This window comes from Oncorhynchus clarkii, chromosome 3 (genome assembly GCF_045791955.1).
Source record: "Oncorhynchus clarkii lewisi isolate Uvic-CL-2024 chromosome 3, UVic_Ocla_1.0, whole genome shotgun sequence".
Classification (NCBI taxonomy): domain Eukaryota; kingdom Metazoa; phylum Chordata; class Actinopteri; order Salmoniformes; family Salmonidae; genus Oncorhynchus; species Oncorhynchus clarkii.
Window position 1 is genome coordinate 58,340,109 of NC_092149.1, and position 23,818 is coordinate 58,363,926.

General features: G+C 40.8%; 1 protein-coding gene across 1 annotated transcript in view; it reads left to right on the forward strand.

Annotated features, from left to right (window-relative positions):
• LOC139406052 (ly6/PLAUR domain-containing protein 6B-like) overlaps positions 1-23,818 on the forward strand; it is a 48,087-nt gene that overhangs the window by 2,485 nt on the left and 21,784 nt on the right. The gene's annotated exons all lie outside the window — the stretch shown is intronic.

A 23,818-nucleotide genomic window follows, 5' to 3' on the forward strand; every position in this document is an offset into this window, starting at 1 on the left:
GATTGTACCAAACAAGAACAATGCTGTTTTTTTCCCACTTTGTTTCTTAATATAAATCATTCTATTTATATGGTTCCAGTTCACCCAAGTGTTTTGATCTATATCGCAAGTCAAATCGCAATAGTTGGTTAAAACATAAATAATCGCTGATATCATGTAGCCTACTGCTGCAACACAGAGATAAGTGTTGCAACCCTGAGCTCTGGTATTGCTCAAACAGTGCTGCTGCACAATGGCGCCGGTCCTTGGCAGTAAGATCTAGCTCACAGACTTTTGGGTCAGTGTGTTTATAGTCAAGGAGAAGCACTTGTGAAGACATACTACTGCTATTGCTGTGGATAGATAGCACAAGTTGTGTTTTTTATTATTGGATTACGACTCAGTCAGAACATATCTGATAAGGACCCATCTGATATTAAGCATGGGTAATAACGTTTTTTTACCATATGACACCATCTTTTGCCACATTCTGAGTCCTGATCTTAATCTTGAAAGTATACTTTTTTTTTTGTCTTTTCAGAAAAACAGTAAATAAGTTAAATTCTTGGTTTCAAAGAAAGATACCGAAATATTACATCCATCCAACTTAAAAAATAATATATATATATATGTGTGTGATGTACAATAGAATCAACTAAATGTGCCTGTTATCAACAGTAACTAAATGTGCCTGTTATCAACAGTAACTAAATGTGCCTGTTATCAACAGTAACTAAATGTGCCTGTTATCAACAGTAACTAAATGTGGCTCCAAGCACATGTGTTCCTTTTGTTAGTTGCCAGTTTGTTGCAGAAGGTTCTTCATTAAATCATTTGGATACTGGCCAAGGTTTTAAGTTGCTTTTTGGTGTTTTTCTCCCTCTGTGTCGTATAACTGACTTCATCAAGGCCGACCCAACTCGAGGCAATTACACAGGAATCTGAGACTGGTCACACACTACCAATTAACTTTTTATCACTCTGCTGAAAAGAGGGGGCCTTGTTCACTGGCCTGCTTTGATTCAGCAGCCACTTTCCCCCCCATGAAAAGAGAGGAGAGAGGGAAGGAGACAGATGGATAGACAGAGTGAGAGAGGGATGGATGGTGGTGGGGTAAGACGACCAGGTAGATGGCAAGAAAGGTGGAGAGGGAAAAATGAGTCTTCTCAGTTCTCATTGTTTTCTCAGTTTTTCATCACCCTCCAAATAAACCACTGCAACAAACCTACTGTTATAAGCACTAATAAAAAAGCTACATATTATATAATTGGATGACAAGATGGAAACGGTTTTGTTCAGAAGGCGTTTAGATAAACTCCCCTGCAGCTTTGATTTAACCTTAGTGAAAAACTCGAGATAAGTGAGAACATAGCATTACATGGATGTCATATGACTATTATACGGGAAGACTCCATATGTTGTGAATGCAATGACGTCAAGGCTTTGAGGTATAGGGTCTTAATATAGACATAAAAAAGTCAACCTTCAGGCTATAATACACCTCCATCACGTGTCATCTGAGCGCCATGTCATTATGTCATGCAGCCTCCCTACCGGTTTATGTCATTGACAAGATGAGGACAGGCTATCATTGTGTGTAAGGAGAGATTGATGGACGTCACCTACTCAGGCTTCCCCCCCCCCCATACTTAAACAGAGTTACCTCAAGAAATCTGCCTTGCTGTGGAGTCTTGAGAAATTCCCAGTTGAATTAAATGCATGAGATCATGTACAATATTTCCCCATTATTTTCATTGGACTGGTTGTTTTCCAACCCATGGTGTCAAAATAAATAATGCCCATGGAATGCCCCATGATTGAAAAAGGGGAGTGTCAGTTGTTCCTTGGAGGCTAGTCTTCTGATTGAAGGGGCAGGTGAAAACCTATGACCCAGAACCACAAGGGATGGTACCTGCACTAATAAGCCCTGGTCTGAGACACCTGCCCTTTCTTTCCCCGTGTTATTTTCATGATTTTAGGATGGATGATGGGGGTTGATGTCCCTGTCCAGAGGTTATGTATGACCCAAAGACAAACAGGTTGCCACAGTGACTGATAAGAGTTGCTTACGAACATTGGCAGATTGCCATTGTGTCCTACCTGAGGATAACTTGGAATTCATAAGGTTATCTTGAATCAACATTTTAAACTAGGTAGGGTGAGGCAGAAAGAGTGGTGGGAGAGATTTGTCTGTAAACAAGAGCATTTCATTAAGGTACAATGTTCACATCTCTGTGTTCTTGCAGTACTGACTTCTGAATACTTAATCAACTCTGTCATGGATTTATTTCCCTTTCGAAGTGGTAGGCGCTCTCTAGTTAGTCTCCGAGGTGGTGAATCACACATGTGGTGTGGACAGACCTCATTGCCATAAACAGAACACCCAAGTCTTCATTTCTAACCCTGTCCCAAATGAAGAGTAACGAACATGCTGATCTTAATGTTGGCACCTGTGACCAGAAAGGGATTTGCCCAGGCCAAAGATGAATGGTTAAAGCAATGGTTCCTTTTTGGACTGCTGAGTTAAGGGAGAGCCCTACGCAGGGCATTGTGTGATTTAATCTCTGCCATGGGACATGTCTTAATAAACAGAAACTGGCACTGCCCCATAGAATGTTCAGGCAGGCTGCACCACCGGCTCTGCACTCAGGTGACATATCTGAAACCATGGGAGAAGAAGGGATTACTATAGTCAACCTCGCTGGATAAAACTTCCAGGCATCTCTATTCAATTACCTTGGCCCAAGGCCCAGGTGGGACAGCTAAAGGAGTTTAATTTAATCTTAACCTGACAAGAGAACTCCGGGATAGGACCCAATCTCTCATCATCTCTACAGATTAGATCTCCAAGGAGCAAGGTCGACAAAGGCACAGGCAGACTAACTGGGGCAGTCGCCCAATGGCCTGCTCTGGTTCTATTGATTCCACTGTAGGTTCGGGGAAGGAATTGTGTCTCGTTAATTAAAACGATCGAAGACCCTCGACCGTTAAGGAGAAGCCCTCAAAGCTTTAATGAAGATAATCGCCAAGTTGAATGGTCCAATTATACAGCCTATTAAACCAGGTACTCCTTCACAACAACAAAAAAAGTGAAAGTGACTCCATCCAATTGTATAGTTCCTCATGGTACTGAGTGAGTCACTGCACATGAAATGTTTATATTTTGGTGTGACTGTCGAGTTTGACAAAGGATTTTATGTTTAATCTACACTTTAATTACATTTTGGCCTGTTTCCGCCAGTGCCCCTAAAACCGAGGAGAGAAGACAGGAGAAGTAGGCACGTAGTGACCCAGTTCAGAGCAAGTTAGAGGTGGCACATTGAAAAGCTATAAAACCGAATTGTTTCACTGTCAAAATGTATTTCCCAGCTCTATCTGCGTCCTCCCCCAGCTACAAGAAGCCTTTTGTCCATGAATAAAGTGCCTTCTATTGGAAAACACCTGCAATTCCAGGCTCACCTTTTTCATTGAGACTCAGTATCTGATGTTTGAAAGACTGCTTTGTCCTCCTGAGGACCTTTTATGCTACCTATATAAGCAAAGCTTAAGCCTAATATAATTCGGCTTTGTCATGTTTTTAAAAATAATTTAAAACTCTTAAACCCTGGATTTTTACAGTTTTTAATGTTTGCCAGTTAACAGTTCATGGGGTCAACTGGCTTAGACAGGCTATAACTATGTGCTGAGTTTCACACATTCCTGCAGAGCTTCATAGGTAGCTGGTTGAACGTAAACTGTATAACACACTAGGTGGGTGGAGTAGTAGGCCATTTGAAACCAATTGAAATCTAAGATGAATAAGCCTGATCCTGTAAATCACAGTCAGATCTAACTGTCAAGACACAATAGACATATCTCCACTCTGAGATACCTCTGTCAATAACGGTCTGACACAGCACAAATACACATTAGTCTCACTATTCTTTCTCAATCTCACAATAGCGCTCAGTTCTTGTGTTGAAGTTGTTAAAGATAGTGTGTTATTACCTACCACTTGTGGGGCTACAGGTACATTATATATACAAAAGTATGTCGACATCCCTGTCAGCCATACCCGTTGCTGACAGGTGTATAAAATCGAGTACACAGCCATACAATCTCCATAGACAAACATTGGCAGTAGAATGGCCTTAGTGAGCTCACCATCATAGGATGCCACCTTTCCAACAAGTTAGTTTGTCAAATTTCTGCCCTGCTATAGCTGCCCCGGTAAACTGTAAGTGCTGTTATTGTGGAAACGTGTTATTGTGGAAAGTGGCAGGCTCTGGAGTGATGAATCACGCTTCACCATCTGGCAGTCCGACAGACAAATCTGGGTTTGGCGGATGCCAGGAGAACGATAACTGCCCCAATGCATAGTGCCAACTGTAAAGTTTGGTGGATGATAAATAATGGTCTGGGGCTCTCTTTCCTGGTTCGGGCTAGGTCCCTAGTTCCCGTGAAGGGAAATCTTATGTTCTTCCAACTTTGTGGTAACAGTTTGGGGGAAGGCCCTTACTTGTTTCAGCATGACAATGCCCCTGTGTAGAAAGCGAGGTCCATACAGAAATGGTTTGTCGAGGTTGGTGTGGAAGAACTTGACTGGCCTGCACAGAGCCCTGACCTTAACCCCATCGAACACCTTTGGGATGAATTGGAATGCCGATTGCGAGCCAGGCTTAATCGCCCAACATCAGTTTCCAAACACACTAATGCTCTTGTGGCTGAATGGAAGCAAGTCCCCGCAGAAATGTTCCAACATCTAGTGGAAAGCCTTCCCAGAAGAGTGGAGGCTGTTATAGAAGCAAAGGGGGGGACCAACTCCATATTAATGGCCATGATTTTGGAATGAGACGTTCGACAAGCAAGTGTCCACATGTCGCATATATTACCCCTAGTGGATCACTTCTGGAGAGTCAACAGCATACTGCCTTCTTGACAGCTGTCAGGCAAGAATTTGGCTACTTTATTTAGCAAACATTTGGCATTTTGTGTAGCCAACCCCAATGGTGAAGAGGCATTAGTTCCTTGCCTGAATTTCTTCTGTTTAAGGGATTTAATGTCTTTTCAGATCAAACACATCCCCAAATGGTTTCTCCACTGATGCCTCAGTAGCGCTCACCCATTTGTACTTGTTGGCTTCACCTGCAGAGTGCTTTACAGACGATACCTGAGACCGCTCAGGTGGTTTTCTGGGCCCATGTCCACCCCTTTCTGCGGCATCCGCGGTGAAAGCGGTTTCAATTTCCTGGCAGAGTGGGGTGATACAAAGACAGTCCTTGTTTTGGAGACTCCCTTTTCTAGGCCTAGCGGGCTGGAACCTGGGGAGCAGGGTGGGAGTGGCAGGGGGTGGGTGGTGGGGTAAGGGGATGCAGAGGGGCATAATCTGACGGTCAATTAAACTGACCCTAAAACTCACACCCATGTAATGACCAGGAGGGATGGTTCTCCAGGGGACCGAAGCACTGACTTAAGGGAGGCCGGCAAATTTGCTGTCTACCATGGGCAGACAGCATAAAATCTCAATATTACATTCATTCTTTTCCATACTGTAGGACATTATGGTCAGAGTCTACAGTGTTAAATCACTTCAGTAACTTTCTCATTTAAAAAATAGCTATATTAACCTGATTTTGCAATTGCTCAGCATCCAACCTATATACTATGCGGTGTCAGAGGAAGGCCCCAAAAATGGTCAAAGACTCCAGTCACCCAAGTCATAGGCTGTTCTCTCTGCTATCGCACCACAAGCGGTACCGAAGTGCCTAGTCTAGGTCCAAAAGGCTCCTTTACAGCTTCTACCCCCAAGCTGTAAGACTGCTGAACAATTAATCAAATGGGCCACCAGGACTATTAACATTGACCTCCCCCCTTTGTTTTTACACTGCTTCTATTGTTTATTATCTATGCATAGTCACTTTACCCCTACCTACATGTACAAGTTACCTCGACTAACCTGTACCCCTGCACATTGACTCGTTACCAGTACCCCCTGTATATCGCCTCGTTATTGTTATGTCATTTTATTGTTCATTTTTATTTAATTTTTTCCTTTAGTTTATTTAGTAAATATTTTCTAAACTCTATTTCATGAACTGCATTGTTGGTTGTTGTATTTGGCGCATGTGACAAATAAAATTTGATACCGATTAATCAGCCGATTTTTATATATATATATATATATATGTATATATATATTTGTAATAATGACAATTACAACAATACTGAATGAACAATGAACACTTTTACTTGAACTTATTATACATAAATAAACATCTATTTAGTCTCATAAATAATGAAACATGCTCAATTTGGTTTAAGTAATGCAAAAACACAGTGTTGGAGAAGAAAGTTAAAGTGCAAAATGTGCCATGTAAAAAGCTAATATTTAAGTACATTGCTCAGAACATATGAAAGCTGGTGGTTCAATATTCCCAGTTCATCAATATTCCCAGTTAAGTAGTTTTAGGTTGTAGTTATTATAGGAATTATGACGCGTTGACTATTTCTCTCCATGCCATTTGTATTTCATAAACCTTTGACTATTGGATGTTCTAATAGGCACTTTAGTGTTGCCAGCCTAATCTCAGGAGTTGATAGGCTTGAAGTCATATACAGTGCTGTGCTTCAAACATTGCTAAGAGCTGCTGGCAAATGCAGTAAAGTTTGAATGAATGCTTACGAGCCTGCTGCTGCCTACCACCGCTTAGTCAGACTGCTCTATCAAATATCAAATCATAGACTTAATTACAATATAATAAACTCACAGAAATACGAGCCTTAGGTCATTACAAAACGTTTTTTCTTTCAGTGAAATACAGAACCGTTCCGTATTTTATCGAACGGGTGGCAACCCTAAGTCTAAATATTGCTGTTACTGCACAACCTTCAATGTTATGTCATACTTATGTAAAGTTTGGGCAAATTAATTACGGTCTTTGTTAGGAAGAAACGGTCTTGACACAGTCGCAACGAGCCAGACGGTCCAAACTGCTGCATATACCCTGACACTGTTTACACTCTGCTAACAATTTCCCTTGTTAATATTGCCTGCTAACATGAATTTTAACTAAATATGCAGGTTTAAAAACATATACTTGTGTATTGATTTTAAGAAAGGCATTGATGTTTATGGTTAGGAACATTGGTGCTACGGAACCCCTTGACAACATTCCGCTGAAAAGGCAGCGCGCAAAATTCATTCATTCATTCAAAAATATTTATTTGAAATATATAACTTTCACACATTAACAAGTCCAATACAGCAAATGAAAGATTAACTTCTTGTTAATCTTCCCATCATGTCCGATTTTAAAAATGCTTTACAGCGAAAGCACACAGCCATGTGCTTTCACCGCCAAGTAAAAAAAAAACACAGCCATTTTTCCAGCCAAAGATAGGAGTCGCAAAAAGCAGAAATATAGATACAATTAATCACTAACCTTTGATGATCTTCATCAGATGACAGTCATAGGACATCATGTTACACAATACATGTATGTTTTGTTCGATAATGTGTATATTTATATCCAAAAATCTCAGTTTACATTGGCACGTTATGTGCAATAATGTTTTGATTCCAAAACATCCGGTGATTTTGCAGAAATACTCATAATAAACATTGATAAAAGATACAATTGTTATTCACAGAATTAAAGATAGACTTCTCCTTAATGCAACCGCTGTGTCAGATTTTTTTTAAACTTTACGGAAAAAGCATAATCTGAGAACGGCGCTCAGAGCCCAATCCAGCCAGAGAAATATCCGCCATTTTGGAGTCCAGCAGTTAGAAATAACACTATAAATATTGACTTACCTTTGATGATCCTCATCAGGTGGCACTCCCAGGAATCCCAGTTCGACAATAAATGACTGATTTGTTCCATAAAGTCCATCATTTATGTCCAAATAGCTACTTGTTGTTAGCGTGTTCAACCCAGTAATCCATCTTCATGAGGCGCGAGCACTTCGTCCAGACAAAAACTCAGTTCCGTTACAGGTCGTAGAAACAAGTCAAACAATGTATGTAATCAATCTTTAGGATGTTTTTAACATAAAACATCAATAATGTTCCAACCGGAGAATTCCTATGTCTGAAGAAAAGCACTGGAACGAGAGCTAACTCTGTCGGGAGCGCGCGTCACGAGCCTGAAGCACTCTGCAAGACCACTGACTCAAACAGATCTCATGAGCCCCTCCTTTATAGTAGAATCCTCAAACCAGTTTCTAAAGACGGTTGACATCTAATGGAAGCTGTATGAAGTGCAACTTGACTCCATAGACACTGTGTATTCAGTAGGCCAAGCTTTGAAAAACTACAAACGTCAGATTTCCCACTTCCTGGTTCGATTTTTCTCAGGTTTTTGCCTGCCATATGAGTTCTGTTATACTCACAGACATCATTCAACCAGTTTTAGAAACTGCAGAGTGTTTTCTATCCAATACTAATAATAATATGCATATATTAGCATCTGGGACAGAGTAGGAGGCAGTTCACTCTGGGCACGCTATTCATCCAAAAGTGAAAACGCTGCCCCCTATCCCAAAAGAGTTAATGTAATTCAAATTATTGAAATGGACACTAGTAATGTTGCATTTATGTCATCAATATCCCTTTTTAGAATGTCTTTGAAAGATACACATATTATCGGTATTAAAATACCATAATTCCAAGATATAATCTTCTGCACTTATAGCAGCACAACCTATCAGCCACATTTGGTAGTGATGGGTGGGGGAAAATTTGATACACTTACATATCTCAATATTATTTTGGACGATATTATATCAATACTTTGACCCCACGTATCGATTTGTAATTCTTATTCAAAATGTTTTTGTTAGGTAGCTTTAGCTAACACTAGTCGACAGTACCTGTGCCAGTTTTCCTGTATTTTTCATCTTATAGCTTGTTCTCCATCATATTTGTAAATCGTGAGCAATGTTTTCAGCACTTTTATTGCCATGACTGATCAAAACAAATTTTCTCATGCTCTCTTGTCTTTCTGCAGCAGACATATAGAAAGCAATATGTTTGGAACATCAAATCGCATATCAAATTGCAATCAGGGATTGGGGAACAGAACAGAAAACAGAAAACAGAACCGAAAACTGGAATAGAATGACATTTTTATAGGAACAGGATCAAAACCAGGAACGAAAGTGTTCTATACTGTTCCGGAACAGAACCGTTATTTTTAAAAGCATGGGAACTGGTTAATAATGTTATTTTACATTCCGGGCATTTATTTCCAGTCCCACTAAAAACGCAACAAAGCGCCTATGGAAAGCCCTCACTCAGAAATGTTTCAGTGTGCCTGCTAGCTGAAAATCTTTGTGTGTGTGTGTGTGTATAGGATACCTGCCCCTCCCTTTGAAGCATAGTGTGCTGTAACCTACTGACGTTTACAAGCGTGATTCCGAAATTAGGGAGAGAGATTTTTAATTAGAGAACAATGGATACAATTTAATTCAACGCTAGTTAAGGATACTATAGTTATCACATTTCACATTGGATTTATTATCGACTAAAAGGTAATATGTGTCTTTTATTTTAATTCTGGTGCCGCTCTGCACGCACAAGCTTGGTAGCTAGCTAGGTGGTTTTGGTCCAACGTTAAAGCAACTCTCTGAAGTTCAGTAAACCCTAAACTTTTTGGGGGTTGAAACTTTTCAGAGCTTAATTTCCAACCCCTGATTGCAATACATATATAATCTTGAGAATCACAATACATATCGTATGGGACCTAAATATCGCGAGGTCCCTGGCAATTCCCAGCCCTAAAATGTGGCCAATATGTCGAACATGACATCATCTTGACATGATGCAACTGGAATGAGTCAATTACAGTAGAAGGGTGTTTTCTTTCCCTCTCTTTTTCTGTAGAGTCATTCAGAATCAAAATGACCCCAGATTCTGCACACAGAAAAACAAACCTATACCCAAGGGTCAAACAATCAGGTTCCTTTCCTCCGCTCCACCCCTCGCCTCTCACTGAGGCACGACAAGACAAGATCAGATAACAACCACACATTAACCTCACCACTGTATTACCTCAATACATCACCTCTCCTCCACTATATCACTGTATACCCACCTGAAATGGCCAGGGGGAAGGCAAGGCAATTTTAAGTGTTGGTTTGACACTATACCACTGTTCCCCCCTGGGGCTGTGTTTTCAATGAGAGGGATGTCTTTGGCACGCCAATAATCCATTTATGCACAAATGTTGTACCACAGTGATTCCCCCAGCCTATTCACTTGACTGATGTCATTTTTTTGTTGTCAGTGTAAAACAATGCAGTGCATGTAGGCCAGAGGTGCTTTGCAAAATACCTACATAGAAGTCTTTCTACAGGATACTGTACAGTACAAGAAAATATAGCATGCATATATTGTATAGCCTACATAGATTTAGGGTTGACCCCATTTAGTCGACTGGTCGATTGTTTGGTCAATAGGCTGTTGGTCGACTGCGGTTTGTTTGGTCAAGCAGTTGCAAAACAATAAAATGTGGCACACGAGACACCTGTCTGATTCGTGCCTGTCTCAGTGGCCTATTCCATTGCGGAATGGCTTAGATGCACAAAGCGCGTCTCTCTCCAGAATGCTCTCTCCTGTAAATGTGTGCGCATTCATTGTTTTTTTAACTCATTGTGTGAATTGTTTGCCCTTTGATTGTTAGTGTCTATCAATTGACCATTATATATATCACCAGTAGTACATTTCCCGTTAATAATTTCTAGTCAATAATGTTTGTTTGGTTTCGGTAGTTTCTGTTAAAGGTGCTCAATGCACCTGCTAAAATTCAAATCGCCTAATTTCGCTTTGTGACAAAACAAGCAAGTATATAGTAGAGAATCCTTGTACAATCTAAACAGCTGTGAAGTATATTTTCCATAAACAAAAATATTGTACTTTCAGCTGTTTGAATCTGGTGTACAAAAACTGACAGTAAAAGAAGCAAAAACTGAACTTAAGAAGCATAAAAATACCGCTGCGCACATAGAACAGATCTACCGCTTCTTAGACTTGGACTTAATGAGAATGCCATATCTATAACTTACTTTTCTATGTGCATTTGGTTGGGTCACCCAAAAAGTTATATATTGCAGCTTTAATGCATTCAATATATTATTATTACAGTCATTATTACATTTACCGTTCTCATTGTTGGAGTGGACACTTGTTTGCAGAGCTCACAACCTTGTGAGAAACAAGTGTTGGTTTATTTAATTCCATTTATGAGTTTTGTCAATTTATGAATTATATTTTGTTTGGAGTGCTCCTGTCAATGTTGAGTAAGGATACACACCTGATTATGAATAGAAGTATGCCTAGACTACCTGGCCTGCGCACACGTGCATATATTTGGGGATGTCTGATAGTATTTCTGATTGCCTCGAGTGTTCTGGGGTATGACACGACAAGCTTGGCACACCTGTATTTGGGGTGTTTCTCGCATTCTTCTCTACAGATTCTTTCAAGCTCTGTCAGGTTGGATAGATATTGTCGCTGCACAGCTATTTTCAGGTCTCTCCAGAGATGTTCAATTCGGTTCAACTCCAGGCTCTGGCTCTTGGGGACCTGCAGACATATTTTGGTACCCTTCCCCAGATCTGTGCCTTGGCACAATCCTGTCTCGGAACTCTACGAACAATTCCTTGGACCTCATGGCTTGGTTTTTGATCTGATATGCACTGTCAATTGTGGTACCTAATATAGACAGGTGTGTGCCTTTCTAAATCATGTCCAATCAATTGAATTTACCACAGTTGGACTCCCAAGTTGTAGAAACATCTCAAGGATGATCAATTGAGCTCAATTTCGAAGTCTCATTGCAAAGGGTCTGAGTACTTATGGAAATAAGGTAAACATTTTTTTTATACATTTGCAAAAAAAAAGTAAAAACTGTTTTGTCTTTGTCGTTATGGGGTATTGTGTGTAGATTGATATATATATATATATATTTTTTAAATACATTTTAGAAAAGGCTGTAACGTAACAAAATGTGGGAAAAATCAAGGGGTCTGAATACATTGTATTTGCACTGTATTTAAAAAGAAATCATTCCAGCTATCTCCCTTTCGATAACCACCAACCCTCTGGAAAAATGTCATGCTCTGATCCAGTGGAAACGTCATAAAATACCTAATTACTTCTTATCCCTTGCACAAATACAGCTGTGTCTGTCTGGAGCTCACTGGCATGGGAAACTCTGATGGCCCAGAATAGTTGATACAATGTTGCAAGTTTTCTAGCATGAGCTGTGGGCCTGACCTAGTTGCTAGTTAATACAATTAGTCAAGTTCATTACAGACAGGCAGAGTAGAGAGATAAATGTGATTGAAGAACATGAACAAACCTCCATGCGTATCCCTATAGTGTCTAAGGCACTGCATCTCAGTGCAAGAGAAGTCACAACAGTCCCTGGTTTGAATCCAGGCTGTATCACATCCGGCCGTGATTGGGAGTCCCATAGTGCGGCACACAATTGACCCAGCATCATCCGGGTTTGGCCGGGGAAGGCCGTCATTGTAAATAAGAATTTGTTCTTAACAGACTTGCCTAGTTAAATAAACTCAACATTTAAAAATTTTTGGTTTATGTATAGGATATTTTTATCGGGATATTTTTTTTTTTACCTGCAATGTTTTTATTTGATGGCTTTATGTAGGCTATTTTCTACCTAATTGGCAATAGAAGAAAAATATGTTATTATAATTGAAATAACTGTTCCACGAAAATGTGCATATGAAAATCTTGACTAGCACGCAGATTGGTAGAAATGGTAAGATAAATTGTAACTTGGCACTTCACATAAAAAAGGTTGCCGACCCCTGGTGTAGCCTATTACCAACAACATCAAGAGCTTAATGGCAGAATCTGTGGCCAGCAGGAGGGTCAGGGACAGGTTTTTTTCTTCTGGTTACCCTTCTCCCTGGATCCCTCGAGTCATTTGTGTGTCTTAATTATTTAATCAAACTGTGTGCTTAAAGCATCAGACAAGCTCAGTGCATATTGCTTTTTTTTAAACACCGGGAATAAGGGCACAAGGCTAGACTCAGATGCAGACACAGGAGGCAGATGGTTAGAGTCCAAGATGTTTAACAATCCTAAAGGGGTAGGCAAGCGAATGGTCATGGACAGGCCAAAGGTCAAAACCAGTTCAGAGATCCAGAGGTACTGTATGGCAGGCTCGAGGTCAGGGCAGGCAGAATGGTCAGGCAGGTGGGAATGGAGTCCAGAAAAACAGACAAAGGTCAAAAACGGGAGGACTAGTAAAAGAGAATAGAAAAGTAGGAGAACAGGAAAACACACACCAGTTGACTTGAACATACAAGATGAACTGGCACAGAGAGACAGGGATAAATACACCAGGGAAAATAAGCGACACCTGGAAGGACAGGTGAAACAGATCAGGGTGTCTATATATGAAAAAATACACGTTTAAAAATTGACCAAACAATTGTTTTTTTGTCGGGGCAACCCTAGTAGTTTTAGTATCAGCCTTCGTAATCAAAGGCAATGTTGAGAAGTTTTCTGCATCTTTTATTACACGTCATACTATATTTGAAAACTGATGAACATCACTCTACAATAGATAAATGAATACAGTTATTATCAGGAATCAGGATAAGACCCAGATGCAGACAATAAACATCTGTGATTCGAACTAACAAAATGGGTCAGTAATCCAGTGCAAAGTCAGTAAGGTACAGAACGGCAGGCAGAGGTCAGTAATCCAGGGCAGTGTCAGAAAGGTACAGAACAGCAGGCAGGGTCAGGGCAGGCAGAAAGGTCAAAACCGGAGGGACTAGAAAACAGGGACTAGCGAGAACAGGCGTACGGGAAAAAACACGCTGGTAGGCTTGATGAGACAAGACAAACTGGCAACCAACAAACAGAAAACACCGGTATAAATGCACGGGATAATGGGGAAAATGGGCAACACCTGGAGGGGGGTGGAGACAAGCACAAGACAGGTGAAACAGATCAGGGTGTGACAGTTATCTCCTAGCTAATGGTTGACTCTAATCAGATGGTTGTGTAATGCTGCGTGTAACGCTGGGTCCCATGCAGAACACTTAGGTTAGCTTTTATATGGCCATTACCAGGCAGTGAAAACATAGTAAACTCCATCCACCTGGATAGGTTTAGGTCCTGTATTATAACTTCAAAGCCCTCAGAGAAAGCTGTGTAGATGAGATCTTGTCTAACATAATCTGATTTAGAGAGAAAAAGTGAACGTTTTTCCTAAATGCATTTTGACCGACCACAGACATAATATACATTTCTGAGCAGCCTTTGAGGCTAGATGTTTGTTTTGCTTCCAGCTATTCTCTAGATAGGTCCTTTGTCACACTTCACTGGCTTTGTTTACTATAATCCCCTGTCTTCAAGTCATTACTGAAATGGCACCAGTCATGTGAACCAACATAGTTTCACCTTCTGAGTGCAGACTCATCTGACTGTTAAACTTTATAGTACAAGCAACTGGCAAATGAGGAAAATGCAGATTTTTTTTGTTTGTTAGAACAGTGATTTCCATAATGATCAGGTATTCTTCATTCAATTTTGTGACTTGCTTTTAAAGGCACCCAATCCCTCTGCAAGTTGGTCCTCACACATAGTCATTTTCCAAAGCGTTCAGCCCAGGCTATATAGGCCTACCAAAGGGAGGTCAACCTCCAGTCTAGACATGCTAGACCATCCACAGCAGGAGACACCTCTCGATGGCCTTCTCGAAGCTCTGGTGTTGATCAGAGGGTTGTCGACAGCCTGAGTGGTTTACAACCAGTGTGTCTGCCTGGGCTCTGACTGCCTGATATTGTCAAACAAGAGGGAGAATGACCCATGCACACAAAAGAGCAGTAAAGCCTGAAGAAAAGGCCCCTTGGGTTTTATAGGGCCTTAGGCCTGAGGGGTTTGTGACAGAGAACTGACCAGCCCCTTAGTCACTTCCTGTGTTGGATCTACATAGTAAAGTGTGTGCGTGGGAGAGGACGAGAACAGAGAACAAAGAACAAAGATGGGGAGATGCTTAAACCACACTCCAAAGGAAGCGGGAACTTGGTTTTGTTTAGAGCAGACAGTGACCGAACCTACTTGTTTGGAGAACAGTGGGGGTACTTTTCTCACCACTTCTCCTTTTCTTTTTATGTAACAGAAGACAGAGACACTCTGATTGAAGATTTTATCAGGATATCGCAGGTAGTTCTGTTCGTATGCTCTTTGTTGATGTTCCTCACTCTTCTTCTCATCTCTGTTTTCCTCCTGTGCATTCTGCAACATGTTTGTACTTGTTTGTGATTGTATCCTAACTGTTATAGCTATTGCATTATTGGAATGCCTTCCACTTAAGTGATACAGCGAAACAAAACATGCACAGAGACAGTGAGTGAGAGCACATTTTTCCTGAGCCCTCTGAAGTATAATATGACCTCCAGCGGGAGTTTTATTGAAGATGAGTCCTGTGGCATCCCTTTGAGTCGTCGCAACAGGCTCAGTGGGCCCTGGTGCGCTCCAGCCACACACAGTAACCCGAGCCTCTCTCTCTACTTCCTAATGGGGGCTTCTAATAGCCAACGCATTCCTGTGGGCAGCACTTCTTAGTGATGGTTTCTCTCTGTGCATGATGGCTTCTCGTGCCAGTAGGATGCTGAGGGAAGTTCTCTTTCTGCCTGCCATGAGGGCCTGATGCAGCCAGCACCACTCAACCACTCAGGGCTGTTTGCTCACCTGCCCACGGTGAGGTCGACATGGCCAGCTGTTTCTGTGTGGCTGAGATTGTGGGAATGGCTCATAGAACACCCTGCTTTACACACAATACTCCCCCCAATGTTGTAATCAAATCAAATCGTATTGGTCACATGTGCTGAATACAACAGGTGCAGGCCTTACAGTGAAATGATTACTTACAAGCCCTTAACCAACAATGCAGTTTTTAGAAAATGCCTATAAAAAAGTATGAGATAATAAGAACAAATAATTAAAGAGAAGCAATAAATAACAATAGCAGGGTTATATACAGGGGCTACTGGTACAGAGTCAATGTGTCAATGTGCGGGGGCACCGGTGTCGAGGTCATTGAGGTAATTATGTACTGATGTGGTGTACTCCTCAATGCCATCAGAAGAATCCCGTAACATATTCCTGTCTGTGCTAGCAAAACAGTCCTGTAGTTTAGCATCTGCTTCATCTGACCACTTTTTTATAGACCGAGTCAATGGTGCTTCCTGCTTGAATTTGTTTCTTGTAAAGCAGGAATCAGGAGGATAGAGTTATGTTCATATTTACAAAATGGAGGGCAAGGGAGAGCTTTGTACACGTCTCTGTGTGGAGTAAAGGTGGTCTAGAATTTTTTTCCCTCTGGTTGCACATTTTACATGCTGATAGAAATGAGGTAAAACTGAATGCAGACATTAAAGTGCCCGGCCACTAGGAGCGCCACCTCTGGATGAGCGTTTTATTGTTTGCTTATGGTGGGATACAGCTCATTGAGTGCGGTTTTAGTGCCAGCATCGGTCTGTGGTGGTATGTAGACAGCTACTAAAAATACAGATAAACTCTCTAGGTCGATAGTGTGGTCTACAGCTTATCATTAGATACTCTACCTCAGGCGAGCAAAACCTTGAGACTTCCTTCGATATTGTGCACCAGCTATTGTTTACAAATATGCATAGGCCCCAGCCCCGTGTCTTACTAGAGGCTGTTGTTCTATCCTGCCGATGGAGTCTATAACCCGCCAACTGTATGTTCTTAATGTTGTTGTTCATCCACAACTCAGTGAAACATAAGATATTACAGTTTTTAATGTCCCGTTGGTAGGATATACGTGCTTTCACTTCGTCCCATTTATTTTCCAGCGATTGAACGTTAGGAAGGCAAGGGCAAATTATGCACTCGTCGCCTGATCCTCACAAGGCATTCAGATCTCTTTCCGCGAAACATACGTTTCCTTTTCCAGCGAATCACAGGGATCTGGGCCTGGTCGGGCGTCTGTAGTATATCTCCTGCATCTGACTTATTGAAGAACTCCTCGTCCAATTTGAGGTGAGTAATCCCAGTTCTGATGTCCAGAAGCTCTATTCGGTCATAAGAGACAGTAGCAGCAACATTATGTACAAAACAAGTTATGAGCAACGCGAAAAAAAAAAAAAAAATAGCATGGTTGGTTAAGAGCCGATAAGACGGCAGCCATCCCCTCCGGCACCATCTTGTACGTTTTAGATTGTGTTCAGAATAACTGAGGCAATAGAGATGCATGCCAAAAACAAAAGACAAAACTTTCCATGATTCAGCAGCTTGTTACACCACAGGGCATCCTTGCCCCACCAAAATCCTACCCTATAACACCTCCAAAATCCATGACTTTCTCCCTTTCTCCTTCCCCACAATCAACTGCAGCTAAAAAATAGGGACTCTCATTGCATTCCATGTCCACTCAGGTACCCACAACCCTCAAGGTGTCACTGAGTATTGTCATACAACAAGCCATGCTGACACTAGTGACGGGTGTGTCCACTTACATACAGTCCCTCTCATGAAGCGACTCGCCCTCTTTCTACTTCTCTACCTTTAACAACATTGCCTACTGTAGAGTCCAATACCCGACTGCCAAAAAACAAAGCTATAAATCTGTCATTTGTATTGGCCCAGGGCTTTCCAAACTGGTAGAGTGTAACAGTATACAGACAATGGCTGAAACATTTCAGTTTAAAGCTGTCAGAAGAAGATTTTTTTCTCATTCTTTCTCTCTCTGTTTTTCTTTTGGTGTCACCTTGATGTAGATGGTCTGAAGAGAATTTCACCGCACCACAAACCTCTTGTTCGTCTCTCCTTAACTGATACAGACACCATAAACAGTCATTACCCTATCAGTTCATCCAACCACAGGTAGCTTCATGATTGATCAAATAAACCAGAAGACAAATATGATCAGGTGATTAACTTCCACAGTTTTATGAAAGTCAAATTAAAGCAGACACTTCATTCTAAGAAGTCATGCACTATTATATTGAGTCTTCAGTCATGTGTATTGTGAAAATATCTGCATATCTTATTAAAATCCAGTCTTACTGGTCTATTAAGTGTCTTAAAAGGTCTAATGCAGCCGTTTTGATCTCAATATCAAATCATGTCTGGGCAACAATAAGGTACCTTACTGTGTCTGTTTTCAATTAAAATAGTAAAAAAATTATAATAAATTGCCTCTTACAAGGATCGGTGTCCCGCTAGCGGGACAACTTCCAGTGAAGCTGGAAGCAATTCAAATAAGTATTCAGAAATATTATGGATTTTAAACATTTAGGTACATATAAGTGTCTTATATCGGCTGAAAGCTTAAATTCTTGTTAATCTAACTGTGCTGTCCGATTTACAGTAGCTATTACAGCGAAAATATGCCATGCAATTGTTTGAGGGCGGCGCCCCACATCAAAATATTTTTCCACCGGCACAGGTTTCATACATTCACATATAACGATTAAATATTCACTTACTTTTTGAAAATCTTCCTCTGATTTGTCATCCAAAGGTTCCCAGCTATAACATGTAGTGTCGTTTTGTTAGATAAAATCCTTCTTTATATCCCAAAAAGTCAGTTTAGTTGGCGCCATCGATTTGAGTAATTCACTCGTTCAACTTGTAGAGAAAGGAATCTGAAAATCTACCCCTCAACTTTGTTTCAACAAGTCAAAATATGTTTATACTTACTCCTCAGATACCCTAAAATGTAATCAAACTATAATATTTATTTCGGAAAGAAGTATGTTCAATAGGAAACTGATTTTAGCAGGTGCGTAATTTCTTCATGGTGCTCGCAAACATGAATTTCCAAGACTGTGTCCTTCTACTAAAACTGTTATTTCTGATTTGTTTTTGAAGTTACAAGCCTGAAACCTTGAACATAGACTGCTGACACCCTGTGGAAGCCATACGAATATGACATTTTACAATATGACCTTTCTCTTGCATTTCTAAGAGAATGGTCTTTCAAAAAAGGTTGGTTTTTCTTTGGATTTTCTCCTACCATATCTATTGTGTTATATTCTCCTACATTATTTTAACATTTATACAAACTTCAAAGTGTTTTCTTTCCAATGGTACCAATTATATGCATATCCTGGCTTCAGGGCCTGAGCAACAGGCTGTTTACTTTTGGCATGTCATTCAGACAGGAAATGGAGAAAAAAGGAGGCTATCCCTAAGAGTTAAAGAGCAATTTCTCAAGCTAAAATGTAGCTAGGACTGTGTGGGAGTGGTTTAAGTGTGGAGGGAAAACAGAAAAGTAGCTGTTATTGGCAGAGAGGTTTGGAACTGTCTTTTTTATTGGTCTATTAACTAATTGTGAGGTCCCCGTGCAAGGCCCAAACTCTCTCCCACCGAAACAGAAAAAAGGTTTTATCATCATTTTTACCATTTCACAGTATTATTCCAACTCCATAGTGTGGAAATATATACTGAACAAAAATATAAACGCAACATGTAAAGTGTTGGTCACATGTTTCATGGGCTGAAGTTAAAGATCCCAAAAATTTTCCATACGGACCAAAAGCTTATTTCTCTAAAATTTGGTTGACATCCACCTGACAGATGTGGCATATCAAGAAGCTGATTAAACATCATGCTCATTACACAGGTGCACCTTGTGCTGGTGACAATAAAAGGCCACTCTAAAATATTTTGTCACACAACACAATGCCACAGAAGTGTCAAGTTTTGAGGGAGTGTGCAGTTGGCATGCTGACTGCAGGAATGTCCACCAGAGCTGTAGCCAGAGAATGTAATGTTCATTTATCTACCATAATTTCTCTACCGCCTCCAACATCATTTTAGAGAATTTGGCAGTACGTCTAACCGGCCTCACAACCGTAGACCACATGTAACCACGCCAGCCCAGGACCTCCATATCCTACCTGTTCACCTGCAAGATCATTTGAGACCAGCCACCCAGACAGCTGATGAAACTGTGGGTTTGCACAACGGAATGATTTCTGCACAAACTGTCAGAAAGGTCTCAGGGAAGCTCAACTGTGTGCTGGTCGTCCTCACCAGGGTCTTGTAGTTCAATGTCATAACCGACTTCAGTGGACAAATACTCACCTTCGATGGCCACTGTCAAGCTGGAGAAGTGTGCGCTTCGCGGATGAATCCCGGTTTCAACTGTACCGGGCAGATGGCAGATAGTGTGTATGGCTTTGTGTGGTCGAGCAGTTTGCTGATGTCAACGTTGTGAACAGAGTGCCTCGTGGTGGTGGGGTTATGGTATGGTTAGGCATAAGCTACGGACAATGAACACAATTGCATTTTATCGATGGAAATTTGAATGCACAGAAATGCCATGACGAGATCCATACCAGACACTGACTGGTTTTCTGATCCAATGTATCTGTGACCAACATGCATATCTGTATTCCCAGTTGTGAAATCCATAGAATAGGGCCTAATGTTTTTATTTAAATTGACTGATTTCCTTATACAAACTGTATCTCAATAAAATCTATATTTTGTTTCAGTGTTATTAAAAAACACAGGAATATCACGTTTTTGACTGCACTGGGCCTTTTACTGAAATGAGAATGCTGTTCTCCTCAGGGCAAACCACACCATAAAGTTTAGGTGGATAGTTTAGATTGCATTCCCAGTTTCTCACAGAATGATACCATTCAAATATGTATGTTTGCCACTCAGTTAGTAAAGCTTTTGCCCACCTTCCATAGTCCCTTGTATCACTGTGATTTAGCCACATCACATTGTAACACTGTGGTCTGGACTGTACTGCTAAGACTGTACATGCAACTTTATGGGACCATTACCAACAGGCAGTCCCTCCAGGATTTTGTGATCATAACACATTTAGCAGAAATGTAAGCGAGGGCTTTCAAATTTGACCAATCACTGCACTATTACTGCATAAAACAGTAAAATCATCGCAATATTACCGCATATAACTGTTCCATCACCACACTCCAAAAAGAGGGCTCGCAATTTTAACCAATCACTGCAATTTTACCGCATAAAATGACTCAATCAAGCAACACGAAAACAAACTTTTTTTCCCTCGTCATTGCATTTTCATGACAAATTGGACGAAATCGTCACTAAATGTCGTTATTGCCGCAGCAAAATCAAACATTTTGGCTTGCAACTATCACAGAAAAATTCTGAAATCCTAGATGGACTGCCAAGTGGTAAATGTTTTCTCTGTCGGTTTAGATTTTAAGAATTAGTTTCTTGCTAAGTGTTCCTTCCTAGTGGCATACAGTACACTGCCAGGTCTGTGCCAAGTGGTGTGAAGATATCTCTCTACCGCCAGTATCCCTTCTCGCGCAACCTCTCATTTAAGGCTTCTGCTTGATGTCAAACTGTGGAGGCCACCATGACTTAAAAGTAAACCAAGCACCATTTGTTTAAAACCTGCAGGCATAACCTGGAGGTAATGGTATTTATGGGGTGACAGGTATGGTTATTTACATTGAAGTGTCTTTTTTAGTCTGTAAGAACCAATAAAACAGAAATACAGGAGGTAGTCTGCCAACTCAACAGTTTCACGCAATAAATAGAAGAATCCTTTATGGTGGCATCATATGTTTACTACTGGAACATTTTAACAAGTAAGTCAGGTATCAAAGAGACCTCAACTCTCTTTCAAATTTTTTCTTCAAACTTTTAGACATTTATAGGGGGTGAAATACCATGAGGTTTTTGTCTTGTTGTTAGGGAAATGTCTCGTCATTTAAAGATGGTTTGTACAAAGGCCTTCTGATTCAGAGGGGTTGGGTTAAATGCGGGAGACACATTTCAGTTGAATGCATTCAGTTGTACAACTGACTAGGTATCCCCCTCTCCCTTTCTTTAGAAGATGTTCCAAACTTCCCCGACGTGAGGCTTTTTAACACCTCTGTGTGTTGTGATATCTCCCCTGAATTTAGTGTGTCAGTCTTGAGAGTTTGGCAATAATAGGAGTTGTTAGTAGGTGAAGGCTTTGAGCATTTCCTCATCAGATTACACGTACAGTACACTATCAACCATTTAAATGACGTATAAGAGCCGTTGCAGTTTGGAAATATTGTCTATGATTTGTATGACTTTAATTGAATGGTCATATCTCATAGAAAGGGTCTGGACCACACTGTTTCTCTGTTAAAACAGCCATAAGTGGTCACGGTAGGAAAGATATGGTAGCCATGAGGTCGGTAAATTTACAAATGTATGCATACAGTGCATTCGGAAAGTATTCAAACCCCTTCCCCTTTCCATATTTTGTTACTTTACAGCATTTTTTTCTAAAATAGATTAAAAATATATATGTATATCCTCATCAATCTACACACAATATCCTATCATGGCTTAGCGAAAACAGGTTTTAGTTTTTGCAAATGTGTTAAAATTTTTAAAAAGTATTATTTATATAAGTATTCAGACCCTTCGCTATGAGACTCGGAATTGAGCTCAAGTGCATCCTGTTTCCATTGATCAAATCAAATGTATTTATAAAGCCCTTCTTACGTCAGCTGATGTCACAAAGTGCTGTACAGAAACCAAGCATAAAACCCCTAACAGCAAGCAATGCAGGTGTAGAAGCACGATGGCTAGGAAAAACTCCCAAGAAAGGCCAGAACCTAGGAAGAAACCTAAAGAGGAACCAGGCTATAAGTGGTGGCCAGTCCTCTTCTGGCAGTGCCGGGTGGAGATTATAACAGAACATGGCCAAGATGTTCAAATGTTCATTCTCTGGTCTCATGAAAACAAGATTGAACTCTTTGGCCTGAATGCCAAGCCAAGCGTCACGTCTGGAGGAAACCTGGCACCATCCCTTCGGTGAAGCATGGTGGTGGCAGCATCATGCTGTGTGAATGTTTTTCAGAGGCAGACTAGGAGACTAGTCAGGATCGAGGGAAAGATGAATGGAGCAAAGTACAGAGAGATCCTTGATGAAAACCTACTCCAGAGCACTCAGGACCTCAGACTGGGGTGAAGGTTCATCTTCCAACAGGACAATGACCCGAAGCACACAGCCAAGACAACGCAGGAGTGGCTTCGGGACCAGTCTCTGAATGTCCTTGAGTGGCCCGGACTTGAACGATCGAACATCTCTGAATGTTCGATCGGGATACTCCCCATCCAACCTGACAGCGCTTGAGGGAATCTGTAGAGATGAATGGGAGAAACTCCCCAAATACAGGTGTGCCAAGCTTGTTGCGTCATACTCAAGAAGACTTGAGGCTGTAATCGCTGCCAAAAGTGTTTTAACAAAGTACAGAGTAAAGGGTCTGAATACTTATGTAAATTTGATATTTCAGTTTTTTATTTCAATAAATTTACCAATAAATTCAAAAAAACTGTTTTTGCTTTGTAATTATGGGGTATTGTGTGTAGTAGATTGATGAGGGGGAAAAAGCAATTTAATCCATTTTAGAATAAGGCTGTAACGTAACAAAATGTGGGAAAAGTCAAGGGGTCTGAATGCACGGTATGTTCTAGATCAACATTCAACATGCTGTATACATTTAGTGTGACTGCAGCCCTTCACTTTGGAATTCACTCGAAAGCCATCTGCCTTAAATACTAAATTAGCTTCTCATAGTATATAACCCACATGGAGAACTGTGGCGGTTTGTACTCACAGGGGGAAATTGTGTGGACGCAAATCCCAGGACATTAAAAATAATAAAAAATGCTGCTATGCAGTGTTTTTCTCCCTACATGCTGTGGATGTGTACTGTGTTGTTATCAGAGCCCGGTGCCTGGTTAGTTAGCTGAACGGAGCAGCCTGGTTAGTTAGCTGAACGGAGCAGCCTGGTTAGTTAGCTGAACGGAGCAGCCTGGTTAGTTAGCTGAACGGAGCAGCCTGGT